Raw genomic sequence first — 10,708 nt, forward strand, 5'->3', positions numbered from 1 at the left:
CCTTGCATAGGCAATGAAGCTTGTCCATGTCTAAAACAGATCCTTTCACTTTTTTACTCATTATGCATGCCATGCGCCTCACATAATTTATATTTTTAATACATCTCACTTCTGTAATGAGGATTGTATTTTACATTTATGCATTTGATTTCAGAATAAGTTAAAATACATTTATGCCGAAATAAATTATATTCCTCAGTGTTTTAATTTGTTTTAACTAAAATACCTTTGTAAATTTAGGCATCCCAACCTTCCCATGTCCTAGCTGCAGATTCATTCACAAGTCAATACCCCCAATGGGCTATTTTTCACTTTCACTCGTCATATAAAATGGTCAAAGATTATATTTGTCATTTAAACTCTACTACAGAAAGCTATTACATTTGATTGGAAATCCATCTAGTAATAATAAACTCTGTTTTCATGTATTTAATTCCCTAGCCTAGACTGTAAAATAACAATATATTTATATTGTTTCTTTGGATGAAAGATATTTGCTATCCATAGTATTTATTTATTTATTCAAATGTAATAGTTGTCATCCCCAAGCTAGCTGTAGGATGTGTAGGTGAAAATTATACCGAAAATTGCATAAACTATAAAAATGCCAGTTTTGCAAGTGGGGAAATTTTTAGGTGATAGTTCAAATATTAAATTATCAGTTGTCTACCCCAAAATTTAACTTCAGTCTTGCGAGTGGGAAAAATGTTAGGTGACAGTTCAAATAATAATTATTAGTTTCTATCCCAAAATTTAACTTCAGTTTTGCAAGGGGCAAATTTTTTGGGTGACAGTTCAAATAATGAATTAGCAGTCTCTCCCCCAAAATTTAATTTATGTCTTCTTAAATATGTTTGACAAGAAATTTGAGCTACTTTAGGCAATTCTTAAATATATGTGTAAAAAACATATATGATATGTATGTGTATCCTTGTGTACTATACATATCATATATGGACATATATGTACCATATATACACATGCATATCATATATCTACACACTTACATATACATATAATAATATATATGATTTTAATGGTGAAGTTTTCATACACAAACCGCTTCCCATTTAGTTTTTGGTCCCATCTTGATCGAATGCCCTAAAAAATATTACAAATTGATAAGTGGTACACTTTTGTGCCAAGTTTTGTTCATGACCCAATATTGACACCAGCCATCCTGATTTAATGTAGTTTGATTATATGCTTCTTGTTTACATTTACTTAATTATCCTAGATTTATGTAAAAGAAATTTTATATCCTTACAATTATATATATGACAATGCATACATGCACACACATATACATGTGCACACATGACATATATGTGTATATGTATGTGCCCATATATATTTAAGAAAGTGCCTCAAGTTGCTTTAGTTGCCAAACATATTGTATGGGATGATGTACATGCACTTCAAGCTTTCTGAAACAAAACTGCACCTTACATGTTTTGAGATTATAGCCACTTTAGTTAGTGACATAGGAAACTACAAGGAATGTCAAGTCTCATCTACACATTATAAGTCACATAGAAATCGATCACATAAGTCTTTTTGGGAGGCACTAATGGCTATAGGTTGGTAGAACCTATCCCATTTTGGTAGTTAGATTTAAAATCATTCAAGAATTTTTGCATAAATTCTTCTTTATTGAATTTTGTGCAGAAGTTTTTGTGAAGGCTTTGGTGATCGGAAGTGGAACTTGCAACTTCAACATCTGATAAAAATTCACTTCCAAATATGCTTTTGATGGATATTTATACCTTCATCCAAAGCTCCAATTCACACATTGGCAGGGAGGATGTTGGCAAAGGTTGAGGAGTTAGCTGCTGGTTGCATTTGCTTAAAAGTTTCCAAGGACTTTTCAGAACACTCATTTTGAGGAGTTAGCTGCTGGTTGCATTTGCTTAAAAGTTTCCAAGGACTTTTCAGAACACCCATTTTGAACATATCCTGCAATCATGACATTCCATGAGATTGTAATGTCCCCTTTTGAATTCTCTTTTTATTTATTTAAATAATAAAATCTATCTCACAATTAACAAATTAATCATAAATATGATATCAACTTCATAAACTGCAGTTTTAACAGTTTATTTTAATTTATATAATTATATTTAAAATATATGTTGTAAAAGTGGGAACTCATCCTTTGTATCTGCTATTAATTATCCAAATTTTGGAGTGATCTATCTTGACTAAAATATCTTTGAATGTCTCCGAATCTGCCTGAATCAGGGATTTTCTCCACTAATTGAGCAATGAGAAATGGTGAGTTTTCGTCCTTCAGTTTCTGCCATGAAGGGATTCGTCCTCAAGTTAAATGAACTGCTGTTTCATGCTCCAAAGGAGTAATTATCAATAATAAAAGATGTACTTTATGTGTGATGATCTGCCCCCTCCTCCTTTTTGGGTTTCCTTATATACCTTTTCACTCCAATAGGCATAACTCTTCATAATGCCTCTTGCTTTTTTTATTAAATTAAACTTTAATTTTATATTTTAAATTATATAATATTTTATATTTTATTTTATTATTATAATCCCATTTTAAAAAAGCTGACATTACGATCTGCCCTTCCCAAGATTGCTTGTCCTTGTGCTACACAACTAGGATGCTAAAGAATTTCTTCTCCACTTGACTGAATCTTCCTAGAGTTACCAGGATGCCAGATCAATCTTGGAAATACAATTAAGTCTTTTTAATGATGTAGTGTATTTCATCAACTGTCTATTTGATGCTAAATCTTGCTGAACAACATTCCTTTTATTGCCTTCAAATAGTTTTGCTTGATGATTCAATTTGCGCTGCAGAAATTGCTGAATCATATTCAAGTCTACTGATTCTTCTTTCCTTGCAACTGTAATGTCCCCTTGTTGAAATAAGATTTATTAATAAATAATAATAATAAATTAAAATATTAAAGAATAAAAATAAAATTAATATAATTAAAGTTTAGTTAAGTTTAATGCATGGTCAAAAGGCATGAAATGAAAAGTTATGACTCCCTCAAACATTAGATATAAAAGGGAGAGAAGAGAACTTCATTTGGAGGAAAAAGGAAAAAAAAGGAAGAAAAAAGAAAGCAAAGGAATTAAAGAAGCATTAATGGGAAGAAAAGGTTGTGACCATTAAGAAGAGGTGTGACTCTCCCTCAGATTGGAGGATATAAAGTGGAAAAGTTTTCATTTGAGAAGGAAGGATCCATGGAATAGAACAAAATATTTAAAGCATTAAAAGCAGATTAAGAGCAGACCTAAATCAGAATTATAAGAAAATTTGGAAGAATGATATGAACATTTATCAAAGAGATCAGAACACAAATACAAATCTGCAAAAAATAATAAATCAGGCATCAAAGGAAAAGAAGAGAAAACATTAAATCAATAACCAGAGAATCAGATCTGATGGAATAGAAAGGATTCTCGCACACACACATATATATACATGTATATACATGTATATGTATATACACATATAGATATATACATACATATACATATATATATCTGAGTATAGACAACAGATCAAGATTCATATAAACAGCAGACCTGTGCATTTAAAGAGGGAAACAACATTGAATTGAATCTGTCCAAATTACAGCAGATTGAAAATACATAACCTGCAATAATTCTACAAGTATATTGGGAAAGATTTAGTGTCCTCCCCAAAGGGGACATTACAGCAACTTCTCGCGTTCCCAAGAGTTCTTTAGAAAGATCCATTTCATAATTCAACTTCTGCTGCACTACTTTAATATTATCACAGGTTGCAGAACTTGAACCAGGATATGTTTCTGCTTTTAATCCAAAAAGTGGGTTATCCCAATAGATAAATTTCTCTGTATCCATTCAAAAAGGTGATTATCTACAACCCAGTGGAAAATTTGAATATTTATTCCTATTGTGAGATTGAAAATCAGTTTCTTGTTTAGACCATTCATATTGGCCTAATTCAAAACAACTGTCTTTTGAATCCTTTATTTTTGATTCCCAATTAGTGTTAGCATTCCTAGATTGCTTATTGTTTGTTGTTGATCTAACAAATTCCACATAATTGAAATGAATGATAGGTACTACTGAAATCTTTTCTTTAGCTTGTGGTTCTAATGTGTTTACTTCCTCATTTACCAGAAAAGAGTTTGTTGACCCAAAAGAAATTGAAATTGGGCTAATTGAAATGTCCTTTTCAAATGCATGTTCATCCTCAGTGCTCTTCAGAAAATCAATCAATGCCCACCATGTGGAAGTTTGAAAGATATTGCATGATTCGGTGCATCTTCCTTCAACTTGAACTCTTCCTGTACAACAAGTGGAACCCCTTTTGTTTTTCTTTTATAGATATTTTGGCAACACATGCTATGATTAGAAATCAGTAGCACATTGAAGACTCTTTATCTTCAACTTGCTTTTTAGGTTCCTCTTGTTCTTGCTCGTTGGTCTATTCTTTTCTTGTAGCTATAGTTCTGGCCCTTCTTCCTCGGGTTTACTAGCTTCTCGTGATTCTGATTCTGATTTAGACTTCGTTTATTCTATCAAAAATTGGTTCTTTTGGACCTTGTATTCATATAGGTCTCCTTTGTTGAGATAATGGTTCCCAAGTGTCTCCAAGGCTCCAAGTACTCATCAAAGGGAACATAGCTTTAAATTCCTTTGACAACCTTTCGTACATGTCCTCTTCCTTTTGTAGACCTTCAAAATCTCTTTGACTAGAAGGCATCCAGAATGTTAGCTTAACCCTACAGGCTGGCAGGATCAAAGCTCTGATACCATATGTAATGTCCCCATTTGAATTGTCCTTATATTTCAATAAATAATAAAATCTAACTCACAATAATAGCAACACAATTAATCATAAATATGATATCAACTTCAGAAACTGCAGTTTTAACAATTTATTTTAATTTATGTAATATATTTGAAATATATTTCAGAAAAGAGGGATGTATCTGCTATTAATTATCCCAATTTTGTTCTGATCCGTCTTTACTAAAATCTCTTTGTATGTCTCCAAATCTGCCTGAATCAGGGGTTTTCGCCTACTAACTCAGCAATGAGAAATTGGGGGTTTCTATCCTTCAATTTCTGCCATGAGGGGTTTTATCCTCAAGTTAAATAACTGTTGGTCCATGCTCCAAATGAGTAATTATCAATAATAAACGATTTATTCTTTGTTTGATGATCTTTTCCCTCCCCCTTTTGGTTTTCCTTTGTACCTTTTCTCTCTCATAGTCATAACTCTTTATGATTCCTCTTGCCTTTTTATTAAATTGAACTTTAATTTTATATTTAATAATTATATTGTATTTTAAATTGAACTTTAATTTTATATTTAATAAATATATTGTATTTTATCTTTTACATTTTTTACATTTTAATTTATTATTAATATGATATCATTTAAAAGAGGGGACATTACAAACTAACTCCATTATTCCAACCAATCTGTTAATGTTTTAGCAATACAGAAATCTGAAACAAAATACACAGAATTTATCCTGGGAAAACGCTCCACTTGAGGGTGAAAAACCCAGCCCACTCAAAAATGAACTTTATTATATCTCTGAAAATGAATACAACTGTTGATAGTTTCAGATTACTATCAATCTCAATAAGATAAGTTTGATTCTCCACAAATCAATCTTGACAATGAAGTCAAATGATACATCTCTTATACATTCTATAAACCTTCATAAGTCTGAAAATTCAGAACACAGAAAACATATAATATATCTGATCTGACAGACCACATACACAATATTCTCAACTTGCTACAGACAAACGAGAGAAGCTAGCAATATATATCTATCCATCTGCCGAAGAAGAAAAGCAATGAATATAAAGAATTGGAATTGCAAGTGAAGAGACACCACAAAGGAAGAAGAAAAGACACCAACAGTTACATCTTCACCGACAGCCATATGGACATGAAGAGTCACCGACAGCCACAACTACACCGTCAGCCACATAGACATGAAGAGTCAGTGGCAGCGAAGTGAAGAGACTCCATGGTGGAGAGGAAGAGTCACCGACAGGAAAGTGATTGCCCACATGCTGCTCCTCATTGCGAACCACAGTGCCCTTGTTAACAAATCTTTAAAGCAAGACATTCCCCACATTCAGAATGGCTTTCTTACTGCAGTAAATAAATTGGCTAGTGTATATACCCTTGGTAGCAATGAACAGCTCCTTTTTTCTGCCTGTAATGGAAGGGATACTGAAGTTGATGTGGTAGAGGGAAATAAATAATTAATTAGCTCATGAATAGTTCATGCACATATAACCAATTATAAGAAATAAATAATTATAATTGTCCTCACACACGTATCACTCATAAATCAAAGTTAGTTAGGAAATGAGTGAATCTCACATTTCACTCATGTCAATATAGTCAATTTCACCTTTCACTCATCAATCAAATCAGTTACTAATTAATTGATTAAGTTAACTCAGTCAAATCGATTGACTGAACAATCAAATTAGTTGATTGATCAGTCAAAGTAGCTAATTAGTCAGTCAAATTAGTTGACTAATCGATCGAGTTAAATAGTCAATCATAGTTAACTGTAAATCAAAACTTTATTCTCCAGATTGATTAAATCAATCTTGGCCATTGATATTTTCACCTCAAAGTCTATAAATCTGGCATACTGTAATGTTGCCTACTAGGAGGCTGTCAATTTCCCAATAATCAACACCCATTACTTAATATTATCACTCCTTAAATTAATTTATTAAACTAGATAACCATATTTATTCATAGTACAATTGATAGTGGCTATATTCATGCCCCAATTCTTTCTTCCTTTCTAATCCTCAACCCTAGATGGGGATTTACTTGTCTAGGGCGTGATGACACCACCTCTATAATTGGGCCCAAATTTCAGGAACATCTTTCTAGACCACCCTTGGGGCTCACCTAATTTGAGATGGATTTACTCCACCTCTCCCAAACAACACCACACCTCTCCATATGGTTTGTTGGGGGGGGGGGGGGAGGTAAATAGAAATGATTAAGTAATTGGGCTATGAGTATACTAACTTCTCATGTATTACGAATATATATGAAATTAAGTATGACTGTCATAGTTATTGCATTCTATATTAATATTACTAATTTACTATTAAATTCTGTATAAGAACATTATCAGGCTTCATATATTAAGCGTACATATTAAGCACATCCCCATGCATAACACCTATAACAAAGATGTTACTGCCTGTAACTTAATAACAGTTCTGATCTGATCTGATTGATGGTGATGTCACTGGATGCTTTTGATTCCTTTCCTTTATATCTCTCAATGTGAGTGAGAGGTCACACCTCTTCATCATGTATGCCCTTTGGCAAGAGACACACCCTTTCACCATTTGCACCCTTTGAAAGAGTGCAACTCTTCATTATTTCTGCCCTTTGAAAGGGACACAACCTTTCACAATCAGATCTGCACTTCTGATTCCCCAAAATTATCCCCCATCCAAATGAGTTCTCTTCTCCCTTTTATGCCTCATATTTGAGAGAGTCGCAACTTACCATTTTATGCGTTTTGAGTCTTGACCATTCATTAACTTTAATCAAATTTTAATTTTATAATTATATTTAATTATATTCGTGTATATTTTAATTTTATTCTTTTGTATTTTAATTTTAATATTATTATTTATTATTAAATTATATTTCAAAGTGGGGACAAAACACATACCTTTCAAGAATTTGGGCAGCACTCTGAAAAATTCCTTGATCTATTTATGGATATTTGAATCAAATCATCATCATATAAGTTGGTCGTCCATTCCATCATAAAACAATGAACATTAATCTACAAACCTAACTTACCAATTAATAACTTGATTGTTCAATCAGCTAATTTGATTGATTAAGAGTTAACTTGATCGATTAATTAGTTAACAAATTTGATTGATGAGTGGAAAATGACACTAACTAAATTGACATGAGTAAACGTGGGATAGACTCATTAGTTAATTGACTTTGATTGATGAATGAAATGTCAGTAAGGATGACTAGAATTATTTTATTTATTTTGATTGGATATATGTGCATTGATTAATTGATTAGTTGAATAATATAATGTAATCAATTAATCAACAAAGCAAATTAACATGAAGTTGATAAATAAATAATATGATGAGATGATTGACATATGATGATAGACTTGATCAATTGGTATGACGAAGTTAGTCGATAATATGAGACTAAGGTGATTAAATGGGATGATTACATTAAAATTAAGATAACAAACTTTAGTTATCTACACTAGACAGGCACAAAATGAATTTGGTGAAAAGACTTTAGAAACTTTCAAGCATATGCAATTGGCTGTTGTAAAGCCAAATTCTCTAACCTTTGCCAACATCCTATCTGCCTGTGTAAAAATGGAAGCTTTCAAATCAGGGTATGGACATTCATCAAGGCATAGACAAAACATGGCAGTATCCCTGTAAAAAATGTGGCCTCATGGCTTGCAATGATTGCAGGATATGCACAAAAAGGATTTGTTGAAAAGGCTTTAGAAACTTTCAAGCAAATGCAATTGACAGGTGTAGAGCCAGATTCAACAACCTCTGTGAGCATCCTCCCTGCATGTGATAAAATGGGAGCTTTGGAACAGGGTATGGACATCCATCAAAGCACAATGAAGGTGGATTTTTGTCAATTATTATGGTTGGAAATGCTCTGGTAGATATGCATGCAAAATGTGGAAGCACAAACAAGGCATGTGAACTGTTTGACAGAATGCCTCAAAGAGATGTCATCTCATGGAATGCAATGATTGCAAGATTTACGGAAAATGGATTTGCAATTGGCGGGGCCAAATTCTTTGCCAGTGTCCTCCCTGCCTGTGCCAAAATGGGAGCTTTGGAATAGGGTATGGACATGCATCGAAGCATAATGGTAGGGAGATTTTTGTCAGATGTTATAGTTGGAAATGCTCTGGTAGACATGCATGCAAATGCGGAATTATAGACAATATGTCTGAATTGTTTGACAGAATGCCTCAAAGAGATGTCATCTGAAGGAACGAAATGAAATGAATTCAGAATATGCACTAAATGGATTTTGCAAGGAAGCTCTCAAAATCTTTGCATTAATAAAGCACTCTTGAAGACATCCTAATATTATAAGCTTTGTTTGTGTTCTAGTTAGTGGATGAGGGCGGTACATACTTCAATCACACGAGTAATCCTTATTGTGTTACATATATAGTTGATCAATAGGTGTCCATGTTTGACGTTCATGCCCATGGTGGCTATCTTATTATTAAGGTGCTAGTTAGACCTGTGGTGGTTGTGTGGACATGTTTTCTTGGTGCCTGTAGATCATATATGAATATAGGCTGAGTATTTCCAACACTACTTCTTCTCTAAAACATCTATGCAGAAGAGGGTAGGTGTAAGGTTCAAATAGTAAGGAGATTGATGAAAGAGTGGGATTAAAAAGATACCTGGATGTAGTTGGAGCCATAAAATATTACATGCTTTTTGTTTAGGAGACAGATTACATCCACAGACACAGGAGATCTATTGAGGGATGAATCTTGAGAGTACAAGTTTGCAATAGTTGAAGATATGTAATCTTCAGAGGGGTAATGTGCACATTCAGAGGGGTTATTCGCTACTTCTGATCATGGTAAACTTCCGATTAACTTATCCACGATTGTGCTCTTGAATGATTTTACAATGTGATTAATTTTTGGTCACTACAACCTTCACAAAAACTCATGCTCAAAATTCAATAGAGAAGAATTTATGCACAAATTCTCTCTTGAATAATTTCAAATTCTGGTAATTTTTTTTTAACCTATATTGTGTGGATGAAATTTGAAGATCCTTGTAGTTTCCTAGTTCACGTGGTATGAGGTAAATGTGGCTCTGCTAACTCATATTCATTCAGATTTATTTTCGTTAATCATTGATAAAAAATCTGTTTAAATATTCATACAAAATGAATGTCTCGTTCTATGTGCTTGTTCTTCTGATGAGTTGTTTTCTCTGCAAGAGGATTAATGCTTCATATGAATTGTGCTTTGAATGATTTTCTGGAAGAAAGCTTCCGTTTGGACACTGGCAAAGCGAGCCTAACACTCTTATCATTTTGTCATATTGTGCAGGTTGCTTAACCTTACGAAGCAAACTGGCCTAGGTACCTTATGATAAAAATCAGTACAGCTTCTGTATTAAATTGCTTGCATAGCTGGTTGAGCCTTACACTGTTGTATGTTGGAGTTTCCTTCAACTTCTGAAGAAAATTGTTACAGTTATCTGTATCTTTTGAAGAAAATTGATCTAACTATTTCATTGGATTAACATCCTGGTTTGTTGTCAATTTAATTGCTGTATTATACACTTGACTATTGGAGTGAATGGCCCTGCTTTTTATGATACTTAAGCTGCAATCACCAGCTTTAGTTTCAGCATTAGTGTTACTATAACTACGAGGTCTGCTTTAACACACATTAAGGGAAATGCAAGGTCTTTCCTAGATTTATTACTTTGTTTTAGATTTAAGTTCTCGATGACTGGTTTGGAGTATGTCTTAAGGAAAGGAGAGGATTGGATGGATAGGCCACCCAAGTTAACTGGATGGGTTTACACTCTTCTAAATTTTATGGATTTGCAATAAAACCATTTTTTGAAGAACCTTGTAGTTTCAGAAGTATGTCATGGCATGCCATTTTTTCTCTTT

Source organism: Cryptomeria japonica, chromosome 10, assembly GCF_030272615.1.
Source record: "Cryptomeria japonica chromosome 10, Sugi_1.0, whole genome shotgun sequence".
Classification (NCBI taxonomy): domain Eukaryota; kingdom Viridiplantae; phylum Streptophyta; class Pinopsida; order Cupressales; family Cupressaceae; genus Cryptomeria; species Cryptomeria japonica.